Source organism: Balearica regulorum, chromosome 5 (assembly GCF_011004875.1).
Source record: "Balearica regulorum gibbericeps isolate bBalReg1 chromosome 5, bBalReg1.pri, whole genome shotgun sequence".
Taxonomy (NCBI): domain Eukaryota; kingdom Metazoa; phylum Chordata; class Aves; order Gruiformes; family Gruidae; genus Balearica; species Balearica regulorum.
The window spans coordinates 29,303,485-29,320,491 of NC_046188.1; the positions used below are offsets into that span (position 1 = coordinate 29,303,485).

Below are 17,007 nucleotides of genomic sequence, written 5' to 3' on the forward strand. Positions count from 1 at the left end.
AGAGAAAAGTTATTTTGCACTGTCACCACTGCAGGAGCTTTTTAAATGATTCAAGGAAGTATAGCTTTCATTTAGGTTTGTGCCCTCCAGTCTGTTTATACTGGTCGATACACTTGTCTGAAAAATATAATGGATTAGCACATCATTCAACAAACTAGTCAGAAGGCAAGCTCAAGGCAACAGAGACCAAAAAGTAAATTACAGCCAGTAGTAGGGACAGGCCATGCCTACAGCTAGGAAACATCATATCAGTACAAAACCTGTATTCTGTGAGAATGTTACTTGAACTGAAATGGGTGAAAAATTTACACTGAAATATAATAAAACAATCAAGCCCATGATTTCATTGTACAGTTTATGACACCTAATGCAAAACCTGCTTCTTACAGGCAGTGCAGGCTACAGTCACACCTCCTATCAAGAACAGACATTATTGCTTGTAACGTTAGAGGAGTAGCTGTCTCCAGTTAAGTACTTTTTATATCAGAGCTTATTTAACACATTTAAATATGTGCAAAACATAACATGTCAAAAAGCATATTGTGAAAAGGCTGTGAAAATATATTTTATATAGGTAAAACAAACACACCTAAAGATGTAATACAGCCTCAAAAGATAGAAGGTCATTCTCTTTAGCATACAAATAACATTCAGAGGTTCAGTAACTACAATTTTTAGTATATATAAAAATAATTAAACTCTTTTCTATAACTGATCATTGTGCATTATTTTTCCTTTTGAACCTCCAAAAGTTGATCAGAAAATCAAAATCAAATCCTTTTATCTTTACTTCTATTTCAAAACTTTGTTATTTGCAATAGATGCCTTAGTTCTGCAATATGTGAATCCGTTCTCATTCACAAAGAGAAAACAGCACTAATGTTGTCATAGGAGTTGAAGGACATCATGCTATTGTAATAGCATGTAATTTCAGAAAATTAACATAGTGGATGAAATTCACTGCTGAGGTAGACCCTTTAGCTCAAATGGAGGTACATCAAGAAGAGTTGTGTGTGATATGCTGGAAGCTAGAAATCACACCATATGACTATTAAGTAAAATCTTGAAAAGAGTTACAAACAACCTAGAAAGTGCATCAGCAGCAAAGAAACTACCTGCAACGTGACAGAAGCAGCCTTCTCTACAGAATGTGAACGAGCAATATAATTTCTCCATTTCCATTCAACTGTGCTTATGTAGCAATTAGTTTTGCCTTACTTCCACTATTTTTAGTTGTGCTTGTGCCTTACACATGACTGCAGATATCAGGAAAGATAACACCAGTGTTTCCCTCATGGCCATATCCCTGGTTTCATTTACTCAGAAGATGAACAGAAAGCAGCTGATTTCTGGACCTCAATTCACCTATCTCTATTTCTCAGCTCTCACCACATACAGTCACTTTGAGCACTTTGTCTAGAATTCCGGGAGAAGAGAGAACATGGAGCAATGGTATTTGAATGGAATTCCCACACTTTTTAATTGACGCTTGCTGCTTACTGTGGAGCCAAAGAAGCAAATGGAAAATAAGTGTTTATATATTGGATCAGTGATATTTTGTTTCATCTAGGTTATTTCTGCTCAGGGACTGTGTCAAGCCCTTACCCCACGAGAAACCTTTTGTTACTTTATGGATAAAACCAAGTGGATTTGGATTCAGTTCTCTGCAGCTGTGTAGCATAGATCTGTCTCCTGAAGGGAAAGGTGTCAAAGTTGATCCTTTCCAAGTAGTATGTATACTACACTGATAATCAAGTTTCTATTCTGGTAATGAATTGGTTTGTAAAATCACATTAGCATTAGGATACGTCTGTTTCTCATGTGTCTACCCTTATGCACTACTTCTGGGACAGTATCTACAGAAACATCAAAACCTTCCTTGTTTTAAGCAAAGATCCCCATTTAAAAATGTAATGCCCTATCACAGCTGAGGCCACAATGTCCAAACACGCTGAGCTTTCAATTCAATACGAAATCTGCCTGTTCTCCTGGCGTGGGGCCAACAAGAGACTGATGGGTTTTGACACATTCTTCCCTGGTCTGTTTGTTTCCTGGGCAGGGCCTATTATTCAATGCCAACTACTATTTTACACGCCTAGTTAAGGTTTCTAAAATTTAGATGGTGTATATCTATATTTTAAATATAAACATCAAGAGGCACTTACAGACTTGAGTAATTCCTTTCAGTATAGCAAATCAATTAAACATTGAGCCCCATTTCCTACTTTAATAAGCACACGTAGTTTCACATTTTTGACTGGCCAAACGGTCAGACAGACACACATGTCCTATGCATCAACTTTGGGTGTTTATAGAGGTAAACAGGGCATAAAGAAACAAAATGGTAACATACAACATCAATGCATTTTCACTACTGAAATAACTTAAATATTGTGAATGTATGGTTTTGGTCATCATTTTTCTCTCCAGAACTTTTGCTTTTGGTGAGACTGCCACTGATTTTAATGAGAGTTCACACAGTTCAAAAGTCCAAGCTCCGATCCCTCAAAGATTTAATTGAATAGCTTTATACACATCATTAGTTTCACAGCTTTCGATGAGAATTCTTGTGTGCATGTTTGCAGGATCCAAGCCTTTGTTATGACATATTCATCCTTTCTTCTACTCACTTTTATTACAAGTACAACTTGTAGCATTGCATTTTGTTATTGTTGTTTAACATTTATCACTCAGAAAACTGTTTTCAGTTCCTTGTCACGTGGTCAAATTTACCACTATTTAGAATAAATTTTTACAGGACACACATCTGTTTCAGAGTAAATAATTTAGAAAATTTCAGCTAAGGCTCAGTCTAGACACAACAGCATTTTGTCCCACTCATGTTAAAGCAGTAAGATTTTCTTTGAGCAGTCATCACACTCCCATTTCTATCAGAAAATGGATTTGAAACTGGCAGAAGGAGTTGCCTTTATACCAGCAAGAGGCTATTTGCCATCCCAGTAAAAGTGCACTGAAATTTGTCCGAGTCATATGCCACTGAGCAAGCGACCGCTGCTTAAATAGATCAATACAAACCTTCTCTCTATTTACTTTTACAATCCACAATGCCCCATGCTTATGATCAGAGGCCAAGGGTATGATCTGTACAGTGATCCACATGATTAAGGTATCGGTGTGATATTGCTGCTGAAGAATTGGGGCCTGTGCTGGTTTTGGCTGGGATAGAGTTAATTTTCTTTATAGTAGCTAGTATGAGGCTGTGTTTTGGATTTGTGCTGAAAACAGTGTTGATAACACAGGGATGTTTCCGTTACTGCTGAGCAGTGCTTACACAGAGCCAAGGCCTTTTCTGCTTCTCACCCCACCCCAGCAGCGAGTAGGCTGGGGGTGCACAAGGAGTTGGGAGGGGACACAGCTGGGACAGCTGACCCCAACTGACCAAAGGGATATTCCATACCATATGATGTCATGCTCAGCATATAAAGGTGGGGGAAGAGGAAGGAAGGGGGGGGACGTTGGAAGTGATGGTGTTTGTCTTCCCAAGTAACTGTTACGTGTGATGGAGCCCTGCTGTCCTGAAGATGGCCAAACACCTGCCTGTCCATGGGAAGTGGGGAATGAATTCCTTGGTTTGCTTTGCTTGCATGCATGGCTGTTACTTTACCTATTAAACTGTCTTTATCTCAACCCATGAGTTTTCTCACTTTCACTCTTCCAATTCTCTCCTCCATCCCACTGCGGGAGAGTGAGCGAGCGGCGGTGTGGTGCTCTGCTGCCGGCTGGGGTCAAACCACAACAGGGCCCAAATAAGAGACAGGCACCTCATCAAAGCTGTGCATTTCTGAACTCCTTTTCTGCTCTTGGATCCTGTAAGATGTGGATAACTTGATGGGCTGATTACCCATGTCTGGCATGCAGAGTCTCTGGGTGGGGACGAAACCACAGCACTGTGATGGGAACACATGCAGCCACCACACATAAGCATAAGAGCGGGGCCAAAGTAATGAATATAAAGGTCTGTCTGGAGGGATTTCAATTTCAATGGCCAAATCTCATTAGACTCCATCCTTGGCAAACAGACTCCAACCTTTAACAGTCAACAGCACTAACCACACTGCACTGTCCCCCAGTAAAACTAAACATGCTTTAGCCTACCATAGCTCTTCAGGATGCTCATGGCCCAAAGTCAGAGAACAAATGTACATGCTCAGGGCTATAAGGCTGCAGCTGGACATTCCTTACTTCCTCCTATTGTGGGACAGTGTAGGACAGAGGTAAATAACTTGTCAGCACAACATTAAGACTGCCCTTTCAAGCTTACAGATCCATACAGATTCATACACAGAGATGTATTATATATAAATATATATATGCATGCATACTCCTAACTATAGAGCTAATTCTATCTGTAATGCACCCTGCATTTTGTTATTACACTAGAGCATTATACAACACAACTAACAGAATTAAAAAAAAAAAAGCTTAAAAGCTTGTCTTTGTAATAAGTATGACCGCTTAGATTTTTTTTTTTTTTTTTTAAGCAGGGGAGGGGGATGGCTAATCATCAATTGTTAGCATTTGTAAAAGGGTAACAATTATTATTGTTAAAACTTGAAAGGTGAAAAATACCCACCCCTCGCAAACTATGTATTCCTTCCTATTGTAAAATGAGATTCTCACAGTCACCAATCTCATTAAAAGTTAAAACTGTGTCTGCTTAGCATTAGCAAGGAATAAAAGGGTAAGAATGAGGTGTCTATGAGAACTATAGCTATTGACATCATTGACCTATAAATACGTCCTCTTCAAGTTGATATACAGCAATTCATTATCCCTGTTTTGATATAATTGCTATTACTGAAAGCCCTTTGCTTCCAAGTGTTAATACAATTGCAGTTCATATTTCAGATTATCTGCCAAAAAGAAAAAACTAATTTCTAAATATTTGATCATAAAAGTTGTCCTCAGCTTTTACACAGATAATTTAGTCAAATAATATCAGATAATCTTAGAGCAGATTTAACAGGAAATTGCTAGAGACTCCATCTAAGCAGCATCCATTTGCACTTATATAAATGTACTGAATGTGTAGGAAGACTTTGACAGCTTGCCATATGTGATTTCATTCTGTAGCCTACCTACTTTACCATAAAAAGTTATATCCTTTGAAGCATTGCCAGAATTACTTTAGCCCAGTAGATATGCTAGATGTGCCCTTTAAAAGCCGTATCATTTCCTTTCTACTCTGACTAGTTCAATGTAGCATCTGCTCAACTAAATTCCTTTGAAGGTTAAAACCAAAAAAACCTCTGTATTACAGCTCACGGAGATGTCCAGTGTTGAATGAAGACCGTGGATGCAAGAGAATAAATACGAATTAAATGAGACTATAAAAGAGAATCAGAAAATTATCAGGTATCATGTGAATATTATAATTATACACACATGGAATAAATATTTGCATTTCAGGATAGGTAAGCATTTTATTTAAAATAATAATAATAATCCCTGATTTTTATACTTCCATTCCATTATGCTGATTGTTTATATGCAAATTCTGAATATTGCTGTGACATGGGTGCCAATGCCATAATAAAGGATATCACACATCAGCAACTTGATTCGAAATAGCAAATATAAGTACATACGTATAATGTCCTTTAAAATCTTTGGGGTTTACAGTTATTTTAAAAGATACTATGTTATTTTCACAGCATCTTCCCAGGTGTTCTAGATGATAATGAAGGGATAGTCCATATCATCTAGTAACACAAAGCAGTTGTGACATTTTAGAAATGGCTTCAGTTTAGCTTCTTTAATTTCTACAAATGCTATTTAAGATTGAAGACTTGTATGTTTACTAAAGATCTGAATGAATTCTAGTAATTACATTATTTTCTTGTCTGCTCAACTGAAAAGGTTTCAGAACATATTAAAATTGCAGTGTCCTTTCCTAGTCTCTCGAAACCCTGCAGTGTCAATTTTAATTAGCAAGCTGTAAAAGTTACATTTTTATATCTGCAATTTTTTTTTTTCCAATTTCACTTCTTATTTCACATGAATTTGCACCCTCACTAGGGAGGTTGCAGACTTTGCTAATCTGCAGGGATTTTTCACAAGAACATCATGAGAATGCAGACGGGACTGTGTCACAACTAGCAACATCACTATCCAAATCAGGTACAGCACTAATGTGCTTATACCAGTTAAATAGCTCCTAACCACTTAGAACGGCATAAGCATAATTTGTTTTATGTCTGCGTATCTTAGTGGCTTTCCATCAAATGCATAAGTTCTTTCTTAACAGTCACCAGTGTAGATAAACCAAGAGGAGTGTAATGATATCAAAAAAAGAAGAGGAGAAAAGACCAAGTATTAAGGAGCCTGCTTTGATTTAGCCAAACAAAACATCTGGAATAGCCTTTGTCAGCTTATCCAATTTGAAGTGTACAAAATTCTTTCTGTAGAACCATTTCTGCCAAAATTCAGGAAAAATAAATCCTTAAACTTCCAGTGAGCATGAAAGAGAGGCCCATCTCAGTGGAACTCTCTCTAGAAACTGGAATTTGCTTATGTGCATTTCAGCGACTGAATTACTTTCTATTTTAAATTCTTCCAATGAATTGCCTTCTGATGGGAAGGCACTGTACGCTTAAGCAACAATACATCAAAACTGAATTTGGGAGCTAACAAGGAAGACAGACTGAATCAGAAGATGATGGGAAACAGATGGCTTTAAAATAAAAATATCATAATTGTTCACCCCTCCCAAACATTCAGCTATTCAAATGTATACCTATCACAATAAAGAAAGTTTTCCACTACATTGTTTTAGACAACCACTCTGACCCCTGAAGATTGTCAGTTCTTTGGAATGCATCTTTCTCAGTGGTGAGACACTATCCCATCTACACCACAAATAAAGTCGCCGCAAATAAAGTACATAGGATTTACAATTAATGTAGGAAACCTTTAAAATGCATTAATAAAATGTTGATTCAGGCTAACTCAATCCGAATAGACACATTTGGAGACAGGACAAAGAAATCAAGCTATTATATGACCAAAATATTTAAAAATATGCAACCAGTTTATAACCAGTTTAGGGAACAAAAAAAGAGTAATCAAAGAGTCTCACCTATTCCAAGTACTAGGTACTTACAGGGACAGAGGCATTGCTCAATAACTTCCAGAAAATCTCTTTATTCTCAGTGTAACATCAGCACCATGTTGACAATATATAGTAAAATGAGAACCATTCAAAAACCTGTGAAATCTTTTAATTGACTTACAGGTTGCGGATCAGACTCATGTCAGGTCAGGAGAAACAAATGCAGGAGGGACAGCTACTGTTTCTCCAACTGCACTGATGAGTTTTAAAAAAGGAAGCATCTCTTCCTACAAACTTTAAGTCATGACTCATACATGTTGCCTCAATATGTGGAAGAGATACATTTACAATATTCATCATATCTTTCTTATGCATATGTTACAAAGTTCAACAAGAACACATGGATAGCTTCACGGGGTCGTTCAAAGAATGTCAGGAATGTGTGTGGCTTTGTATTTACTACTTACACATGAATAAGTGCTGTCCCAAAAGAGACATCTTTCTGAAATGCAGTATGAAAAGGTATAGACTACACCTCACTATACTGGTGACATCCTAATTCAGTAGTACTTCACCTAGAAAATACTCTTGTCACCCAAAAGACCCAAAGACAGAATCTTAAACACAAAATAATTAATACAGGTAATAATACTGTCATACACTTTATTAGCACAAGGGTAGATTTATTAATGCAAAGGCTTCAAAAGTTATCTGGAAAGCAGTACAAGCATGATACAGCGTATCAGTTTATAGATCCATGTGATCTCATTCAACTAGAGAAATGAGCCAGTATTTCCCCTTTCTATTTTACTGTTGCCAAACCTCACAATTTTCAAATCATGTGAGGTTTGATTGTAGCTTCAAAGGCCTGGCTGTAGAATCATGATATTCCCAGAAAGTCTCAGACATCTCTTAAATATAAAAGTAAACTTCCAGTATTCATGGTAGTCAATGGAAAAAAGAAGAGTTGGAAATGTAAAGTGATAAAGGCTGCAAAAACCCCAGAATGTTAATAAGCTCTTTCAAATATTATATTCATACACCTAATACCTTGAAACCAGTCTTACTATTTGAGTTCATGCTGCAGCATGAGTTCTGAATATCAAGGATTGGCAAAATTTATTTTGGTTGGTGAGGAAGAAGCAGTATGTCTTCTCACAGCTCGGATTCTCAGTTGCTGAGTAGGGGCAGAGGTGCTGTGTCTCTTCCCTACCTTTCCCTTCCTGTCTGCTCACACAGAGGAGATGTTTCCTTTGTCTGTCTCTCTCACACTATTTTGGTTCCCCCTCCCTCCAACATATGCCCACGCTTCCTGTCTCTAGAGAAGAAGATAATTCTTGCTCTTAGACATATCCCCTCAGTGCTGACTGAAGATATTTTCTCTCTTTCCTTTCTGCCTTAAATTTCTAACTCTGGGCAAAGAAGGGTTATCACTCAACTCTTTTTCCTCATCTGAGCCCCTGTCTTTTGAAAGGGAAAATGCAGTCCTAGTTTTCTTCTGCCTCACCTGGTGGCCAGTAGAAGTGCATCTCTGCTGCATAGCTGGCTTTGGCTATGGCAGCACTGCTAGAACATGCTCCATCTGCTCCCAAACCATTTAACTACATCCTCAATGGAACTGCAGTAGCCTGTGTCCTGGGATGGGTCCTGATGGCAGACTCTGATGGCATAGCTTGTAACAGGGCATTAAACTGGCTCTTCTATGGATTCATCTGCAGTGCCATCAGAACAATAAGTCAGTAACTTCCAAGCTGAATTCCTCAGGATTAATGCAGGTAGTTCCGAAGGTATGAGCAAACAGCAGAAAGAACTTTTAATGTGAATGCTGTTGAGGAACTCAGCTGAGCAGCTAAGACAAAGTATGGGTTCACAGTAAGCCTGACAAGTTTTCTGATGCTCTTTTTCCCTGTCCACTAAATGCAGAAAGCAACCTGGGTACATTCCCTCTCACGCTGTAACTTTACCAGGAAGCTGGTGTCAGCCTCTGCGCAACAGGAAACATGGGTGGAGGATCTCTTGGATGGCATCCTGGTTCAAATGCCAGAAAGAAATACAGGGAAACAAAGAATATAGATTAGCACTGGAAGAGCAATAGCATATGGACGTGATTGTCTTCAATTTCCACTGCAAATCTTGGGGATTGAGCACCATCAGCCTTTGACTTGGAAGTTCTCTTGGTTAGATCCCCCGCTAACTCTGCAGTGAAGACCTTCTCCACAGAATTTGGAATGTTTCTCTCTTACCAATCCTCTCTTCCCAGAAAAGGATTCCTCTGACTGAAAACTGAACATGTAAAGCCCTGACCGAGGCTGTAATAATACAAGATGCTGGCAAAAACAGATTAAGACATATCTCCTATCTTTGTTCTGAGCTGCTTGTTCCTGAACTTGTGCTTTCATATGCAACCCCTTAGTTGGACTGGTAGAACTGTCAGTGAGGATTTACAGCAGAAGAAATCACTGAACTGATCTGAGTCTAAAATTTTAATTTTTTTTTTTTATTTTATTTTTGCAGGGTTATTTTTAGCCAAGATCTATTCAGTGGTTGTGTTTTTAATATATACAGGCATTCTTTTATTTATTTCATAACCTTAAGCCAATCCTCGAGTTTCTGTGGCCTGACCTACCCTTTCTGAAATGCTTGGAATGGGAATTCTGCCAAGTGAACCCATACTATTTCACTGCTACAAACCTTGAATCATTTCATACATTGCAGAATATTTGAGTCAGGATTTTCACTTGCTCTGACTCAAGTACAGATATAAAAAAGAACCAGTCCATTTTGTAAGCATTCAAAAGCATGTTTTATTATTAATCAAAATCTATTAATTATAATTTATTTATTTTTAGAAATGAAATTTTGACCACTCACCAGTAGAATGACTTTTTTTGACCTTACTCTTAAAAGGTAAAATACGTAGTTAATTTTTGAGGTTTTTTTCCTCCCATTTCTAATGTGCCAGGCTAGCATGGAAAATATATTTATGCCAAATTTGTATGTTTCCTACCAGTATCTGTTTTTCTCCCCCAATTATTCCACAGCTGTTTGTTTTACTAAGTGACTATATATAGAATATTCTCCAACTTCCACACAAATATGTTACAATGCAATGCAATGCAAAAAAGATACCAAACTACTCTGTAGCTAATTTGGATAATACGAACGTTAATTCAGGGAAAATCTCTGTCTTTGTTTTAATAGGAAATAAAAACGTAAAATAGCTAAATTGTCTTAACCATTTTCCCCAGACATTTTCCTTAAAACAAGCTGAAAACACCGCATCCACCAGAAAGCAAATGGTCTGATTACTAATGTTCTCAGCCTTACTTATTTAGTACTGGAAAGAGTTAACAACTGCAATGAAAATACCTTATCAAAATCTTATTTTTAACATCAAATGCTAGAAATTATTAAGTGACATGAAAAGTCTTCAGCCTTCAAGCGTTAAACCAATGAGGCTATATTTTATTGCACAGAGAATCTGTGTGATTCATTTTAACCAGTGAATCCCTTCTGCATAAAGGCTTTCAATGTTTCAGCCTCAATGGCTGGTAAAATATGTTCAAAAGAATAAATAAGGGAACATGATTCTCATGTAAAATGACATTCTGGATTCCTTTAGTTAACTCAACAGAGAGCTATATTCAGCGGAGCCTATAAGACAATACTGTTGGCAGTATTTAAACACACTGCAGAAGAATAAGCAAAACAACGTGATCAGTAACAATAAGTTAATTTCAAGTTTAAAAAAATCAGTAAAGCACCACTATACACTGCATTTGGACTGACTACAAAGTGACAGTCAGCGGATTATTCCACAGATTTCTAATGCTGAAAATTCTGATGGCATTTACTAGCATAACCTTTCAACTCTGAGCACATCAATAGAAGCAGACAGTGGTTTGAAATATGATTCCTTGCAGATAGCATATCCTCATTCATCTGACTGTGGTGCTCTGTGCTCCATTGCACAAACAGCGGCTCACCCACTTCTGAGAGGACACTAATAAAAAAGGCATCAATTTTCAGCTCTAGTACTACTGTGATCTCTTTATATGTTCGACATCCAACATTAAATTAAAATGCTGTTATAAATCCTACTTTCTGAATCTGGAATGAGTGTTGGGTTTTTGTCGCATGAGACTGCAGCAAATCTTGTCAAAAGCAAGGAAGCACGTCTTGTTCACTCAGAATTAATGTTGTGGATGAAAGAAAGAGGTAAAAGAGGTTGAATATGGTGAACTGGGGGTGTCAAAGGCAGTGGGTGAAGCAGCTTTGGGGTACCAAACAGAGCATAACGTTTGCTGCTTTCAATAGGTTCCTAATCAGTAATTATAATTAACAATTACTAACTGCACATGAAAAACAGTTTGCTCGTTATATAAAGTACTTGCAAAAAATCCTGCAAATCTTTACATGCCTTTATTCTTCACAGTTTGGGCAATATATTCCTCTCTACTAGACAAAACCAGTTTTGTATTAACCAGCTAAAACAGGCAAAGTGTTTTGGATCCCTTCAAGACCATACAGTGAAGGTTGTTACAAAGTGTCTATGCAAAATTATGCATATTGATGTTGATGCTCAGGACTTCTGTCAGCTTGTCATTTGCACTTGAGTTGTCTTAAAAGTTCTTGGGTTGGGATAGGGATTTTAAAAAAAAAAAACAGAAAAAATTATTAGGCACTGATGTGAAATACTGTGACTGTGGCAAAATCTTTTCCCAAGCAAAAATAAAGCTGTGAACACTGAATGTGTGAAAGAAAGCAGGTAGGATATTTCTGTTATGTAGAAGAGTGCCATATGTTTTGGAGCCTTTCAACTGTGTCTGATAACCTCTAATGGCAGGTATCCTTTCTCCTTTAAGAGCTAAGCTAAGCTACACTGAAAAGGCAATAATGGCTTCAGGAAAGATACTGTGTCTATAGATATTTTCTCTTGTTCGGTTCATTCATAATTATGAAGAAAAGAAACAAGCTTGGCTTTTTGGGGGTGGGGGAGTGCCTTGAAGAGTGGTTCAATATCTGGATCGAACAGAGGAACTTTTTCCCCCTAAGGATCCTGCCTGAAGAAACCTTGACATGCACAAAGTCAGAACCTAGACAAAGTTGCCCTGGTGAGAACGATAAGGTCACCCGTGGGATTGCTGAGATTATCTCTGTCAAGCACTTGGACAGCATGCAGTCAAATGATGCATCATGCAGTCATTTTCGGGGGGGAAAAATCAATTTCTTCACCAGGTCGCTATTTGCTTTTCAAAGTGCCCTTGTAGGCCTTCACCACCAAGCATTTATCAATTTAAATGTTGTAAATTGATAATGTGCCACCGTGCCTTGTACTGTTTCTGAATTATTTTGATACTTATATTTTCTTACTGCTCTCAAAATCCTCAGAGCAGCTCTATTTCAATAGAGCTCCTCCCTTGCTCACTTCTTTTAGCACAAAAGATAAGAGTAAATGAACTTTCATATGCTAAACATTAAGGGAAAAACTTCTTTAAAAAACACATGACCAACACAGAATTTCCCAGGCTTTTCTTTAGTAATTTCTAAAGGAGACAAACTATTAAAAATTATCAATGCTAGTGCACCAATTTACTAAATGTGCAGAAATTATCATTCTACATAGTGGCATTTAAATTCAGAACACTAAAACAATGACAAGAAAAAAAAGCAAGCTCTTTTCTCAATTGGCTATTGTCTAGATTTGCTTAAAAAATGTAGTTTTCCTGTGAAGTTCCTGGCTTTTGTTCTTATTTTTTTGCTTAGATTTTAAAAATATTATAATTATTTTTGTTTAGATAATGGTACAGGGGGAAAATAAGGTAGAACTTACAGAATGAATGCAAGTGCCAAGATTGCTTTACATTATTTTTTAAGCAAACAGAGCACAAAAACAATCCTTTAACCATCTACTAACCTCAACTTGATTTGCATTGAAAAACAGGTAGAGCATAGTAGTTGAGGTTTGTGCTTCGTAAAAGCAAAAGAAATACATGGCAGTTGCAAAGCATTCTTAACCTCCAGTGATTTATTGGCCCTCAGCCAAGTTATCAGGGGAATCTAATTCTTCTTTATTATTCAAATAAACCACATTTGGCACCATGGTTCCTTTTCAGAATAGCTTCACAAATAGACTGAGTACTGTCATTTATTTGACCTTGTACTTGTGTGCTGTAGCTGTAATTTTATTTGCCATTTCATAGAACAAATGCACAGAAAGCCAAAATGAGGAGATAGGTTATGCTACTAGTAATGCAGTACACTTCCAATATACCTGTTGGTTTTGCCTGCTTGGTTTTAAAAGGACAAAATCTCAACAATTTTTTCTTTTTTTTTTCCTTCTTCACATCCATTATCTCCTATTATGCCTGCAGCTGCACTGCTCCTTTTTTTCTTTTCAACTGGCCAATTTGCAAACCTGGTCTGTGTCCCGGACAAAGGAGCAAAGGTAGGAAATATTTTGCTTTAAGGTATGGACCTCACAGAGGGGAAGCAATGCATAAATATCCTTGTTGACTACAACTGTTGGTGAGAGGTGATGTAGCACTTGTTTCCTGAAAGCAAAAGTATCCTAGCCAGCTTATCAGCACATACTATTTTCTATTGACCCTGAAACCTCATATGTCTGACAATTCTATCCTTTGTTCTGGTAGGATTTTTCTCCCTATTTGTTACTGTTCATGTTTCAGCATATTTTTTGCCTAACTCTCAAACATAGAGACTTTGCAAAAGAATTGGAATCTATTAGGTAAGCACTGATATTGACTTCTAAGTGCCTGAAGGAGTGATTCAAGTGCCTCTTCAATGTCCAGATATGGTGACTCATTTTAGCCATCTACTTTAGGAATCTCATCCCCTTTCCAAAGAGAAATCAGAGACTGGGTATTCAAAAAGATGGCAGTTACCCTGATATCAAAAAAAACCTGCTGACTTGAAAATGTCAGAGAATAGATATATATGAAGACAAAACATTTTTACATCACTGCAGAGGGGCAGTGTAAAAAGCTGTTTGTATTGGCAAAAGGGTAAGCTACACCACCGCATGTCATGTTGTCCAGCCCTGGGAAGAAATCCTGGCTGTATTGCATGTTTCTAGCCACATCTGGGTCTTAAAAAAATACTAGAGTTCCTGAAACTACTGAATACTGGAAAGTATGTTGGACTATTCCAGCTTGCCCCAAGTACAATTGAGCTACGACAATTTATACAGACTAAGGATATAACCAGGAGATTTTGGCCCACTTCTGTTGCTTTCATTCTCTTCCTTCTCTGACTCATTATTTTCAGCTAACTTTGTGTCTTTCCCCCTACTTTGAAATGCATCTATGTTCTCTGAAACTGCTTGGATTGTAATTCCACAGTGTGCTTGTCTGCCAAACTAACTTAAAATTCTTGGTTAGCATTCACTGGAAGATAAAGTGTTCAAAAAATATATATCTATGAGCGTCTACATGCAAGGTACATTCATTGTAACGTCAAAAGAGTATTTATTGTAATTTTTGTTTACTGTTCAAATATACTTTTATTTTTGCCAGGAGTAACTTTATTATCATCATTGCCAGGCTACCTCCCAAGATATTGTTTTATCAGATTTCTTTACTATTAGCCCTGCAGCTATCTTAAAACATCAGAATCCATTTGTTTTGTACCGCTGGCTCTCAATGTTCAGAAAAGAGAAAAATTGGGTCCTGTGAAAAACTGTTTTCACCTGCTGAGATTCGGTACAAGGACTATTTTCCTTTAGCTAAGAGATATGAGATTTTGCTTTGCAAGTACAAAATATATGGTACATTACTTACATGCGTACTAGTTAAAAAAGGAAAAAAACCCACAACCAAACAAGGATGAAGTTTCTAAGAAGTCCTTTGACTAGAAAGTAAGACTCCAAAGTCAGCACTTGAAGATGATTCAAATTAAAATGCTTATAATGTTCATCCAGACTTTCTGAAGTGCAGAATTACCTAGAGGTTCTATATAAATATATAGTTGGTGAGTATCAGGATAGGGATATATCAATGTTTACCTGCAGTGCAAGAAATGCAACACCACATGTATCACATAGCACCCTTCCAGGAATTCAGAATTCACGAGTATTTTAAGACTGTTGTAGTGCAAACAGCAGCATTTCCATGTACAGTTTGAGAAATGGTTTTATGGATATTCTTGCTAATATTTTTTGTAACAAACAACACTTTGAATAATGATTTAGTAACAAGTAGCTACAGCACTTCTTTTGTCTTTATTAAAAACCTAGCTATATAATATACCAAGAGAACAATATACTAAAAATATAAATACAGTAGGTCTGAGAAATACAAAATGTCTCCATAAAGACAGAAGAGAAGAACAGCGAAAATCACAGATACTTTAGTAGACTTCATCTATTATTGTATTAAAATCCCCAGTCCTAGTTCTGAATTTTGGTAGTTTTCCCATCAATACTTTCAGTAGTGAACGCAAGAAAACGTTTGTCCTGATATACCAAATACTCTAACATGCAAAGACAATTGCTTTATTTATCTGAACCCTTGCTTGAAATGTATATGGAGACCAAGATGAAGCGTAAAGTCTGAACAAGATGGTGCAAGTTCAGAGTAAGGAAAGATTTACCAACTTGTATAGTTAAAAAGACAGTGGCAGAAAATGCTTTTAACAAGAGACTAGCATAGGGTTAAAGCCAAATTTTTCTTGAACAGATGATATTTCAGATGGCCACACTATTCCAGATGCATCAATTTCCTTGAAAATCCAATCCATATATGTGCATATGCTGTGCTGGCAGGAGGACTGACTGAAATGGCCAAAACCCAAGAGCTAATATTCTTTTGGCCAGAATAATGCAATTATTATTTTCCTAGCTATCAGTCTAAGCATACAGAGCCATCTGTTATGCAAAGCAAACATACACATCTCAATTACAGAAAATGCAGTTGCCTTGACAGAATTTGGATTACACCACTAACCAGGGCTGTAAAATTTGTTTTAAGCTAGTGTATAATGGATGCCTTTCAGGAGTTTCCTAATTAGCATTTACCTGCTTAAACTAATTATCCATCCTTCTTCTTTACTGGCTTATTAAACTTCGTTGGATACTATGCATAAAACAGATTAATATGAGCACAAGACAATAATAAACATTAAAGTTCTGATTCTTTACTGTATTAGCAACATGGTGGCGCACCAATTTCAAAATTTGAGATTCTTGATACTAACTCCCAAACAGATTAAGGCAGGGATTAAAGTCTATTACAAAACGAGGGACTTTAATGAGACAAGAATACTGATATGAGTTAGAAACAGCTCTGTTTCCATTTCTATCATTTGGTTTGCTAAAGCCAGCACAAAATAACAATTACTGAACTTATTACAGCCAATTGCTTGCATGTTCTTTGAGGAGTTAATGAACCTCTATTCGGATTTTCACCAGATAATATTTAAAATTAGTCTTTTTCTGCACCAAATGTTAAAATTTCCCATTTCATTGTTGCTGGGGTACAGCAAAACTGACAGTTGCCAGTGCTAATAGCTGCCTCCTCATAGCAGTATGGGTCCCAATTTAAGGGACCTGAAATAAATATTATCTCAGTTTTTCTTTTTCTCCTCAGGGTGACTGCAATAGAAGTAGATTATCCTCCTCTGAAAATCATCATGCAAAATCTTTCTGCTGCATTTCTAAGTACAAGCAGAAAGAAGCTATCCTTCCTAAACATTTCTGCATGCTGTAGGATTAGGAATAAGCATCAACAAGCAACTTTCCCCTGACTTTTGTCCTGCCTTTTAATCTTTGAAAAACAGTTGTCAGCAATTAAATGAAAAAAAAAAAGAAATAATAGTAAACTATTACATTTTATAAATTTGTCTTTTCATATTAGTGAGCGTTTGTGAAAGCAGCAAAATGTGTCCTTGTTGGAACCCTCCCTGCAAGACATTTTAAT

General features: G+C 37.0%; 1 protein-coding gene across 5 annotated transcripts in view; it reads right to left on the bottom strand.

Moving 5' to 3' along the window:
* The window catches only part of NPAS3 (neuronal PAS domain protein 3), a 628,549-nt gene that overhangs the window by 171,856 nt on the left and 439,686 nt on the right, over positions 1–17,007 (bottom strand). The gene's annotated exons all lie outside the window — the stretch shown is intronic.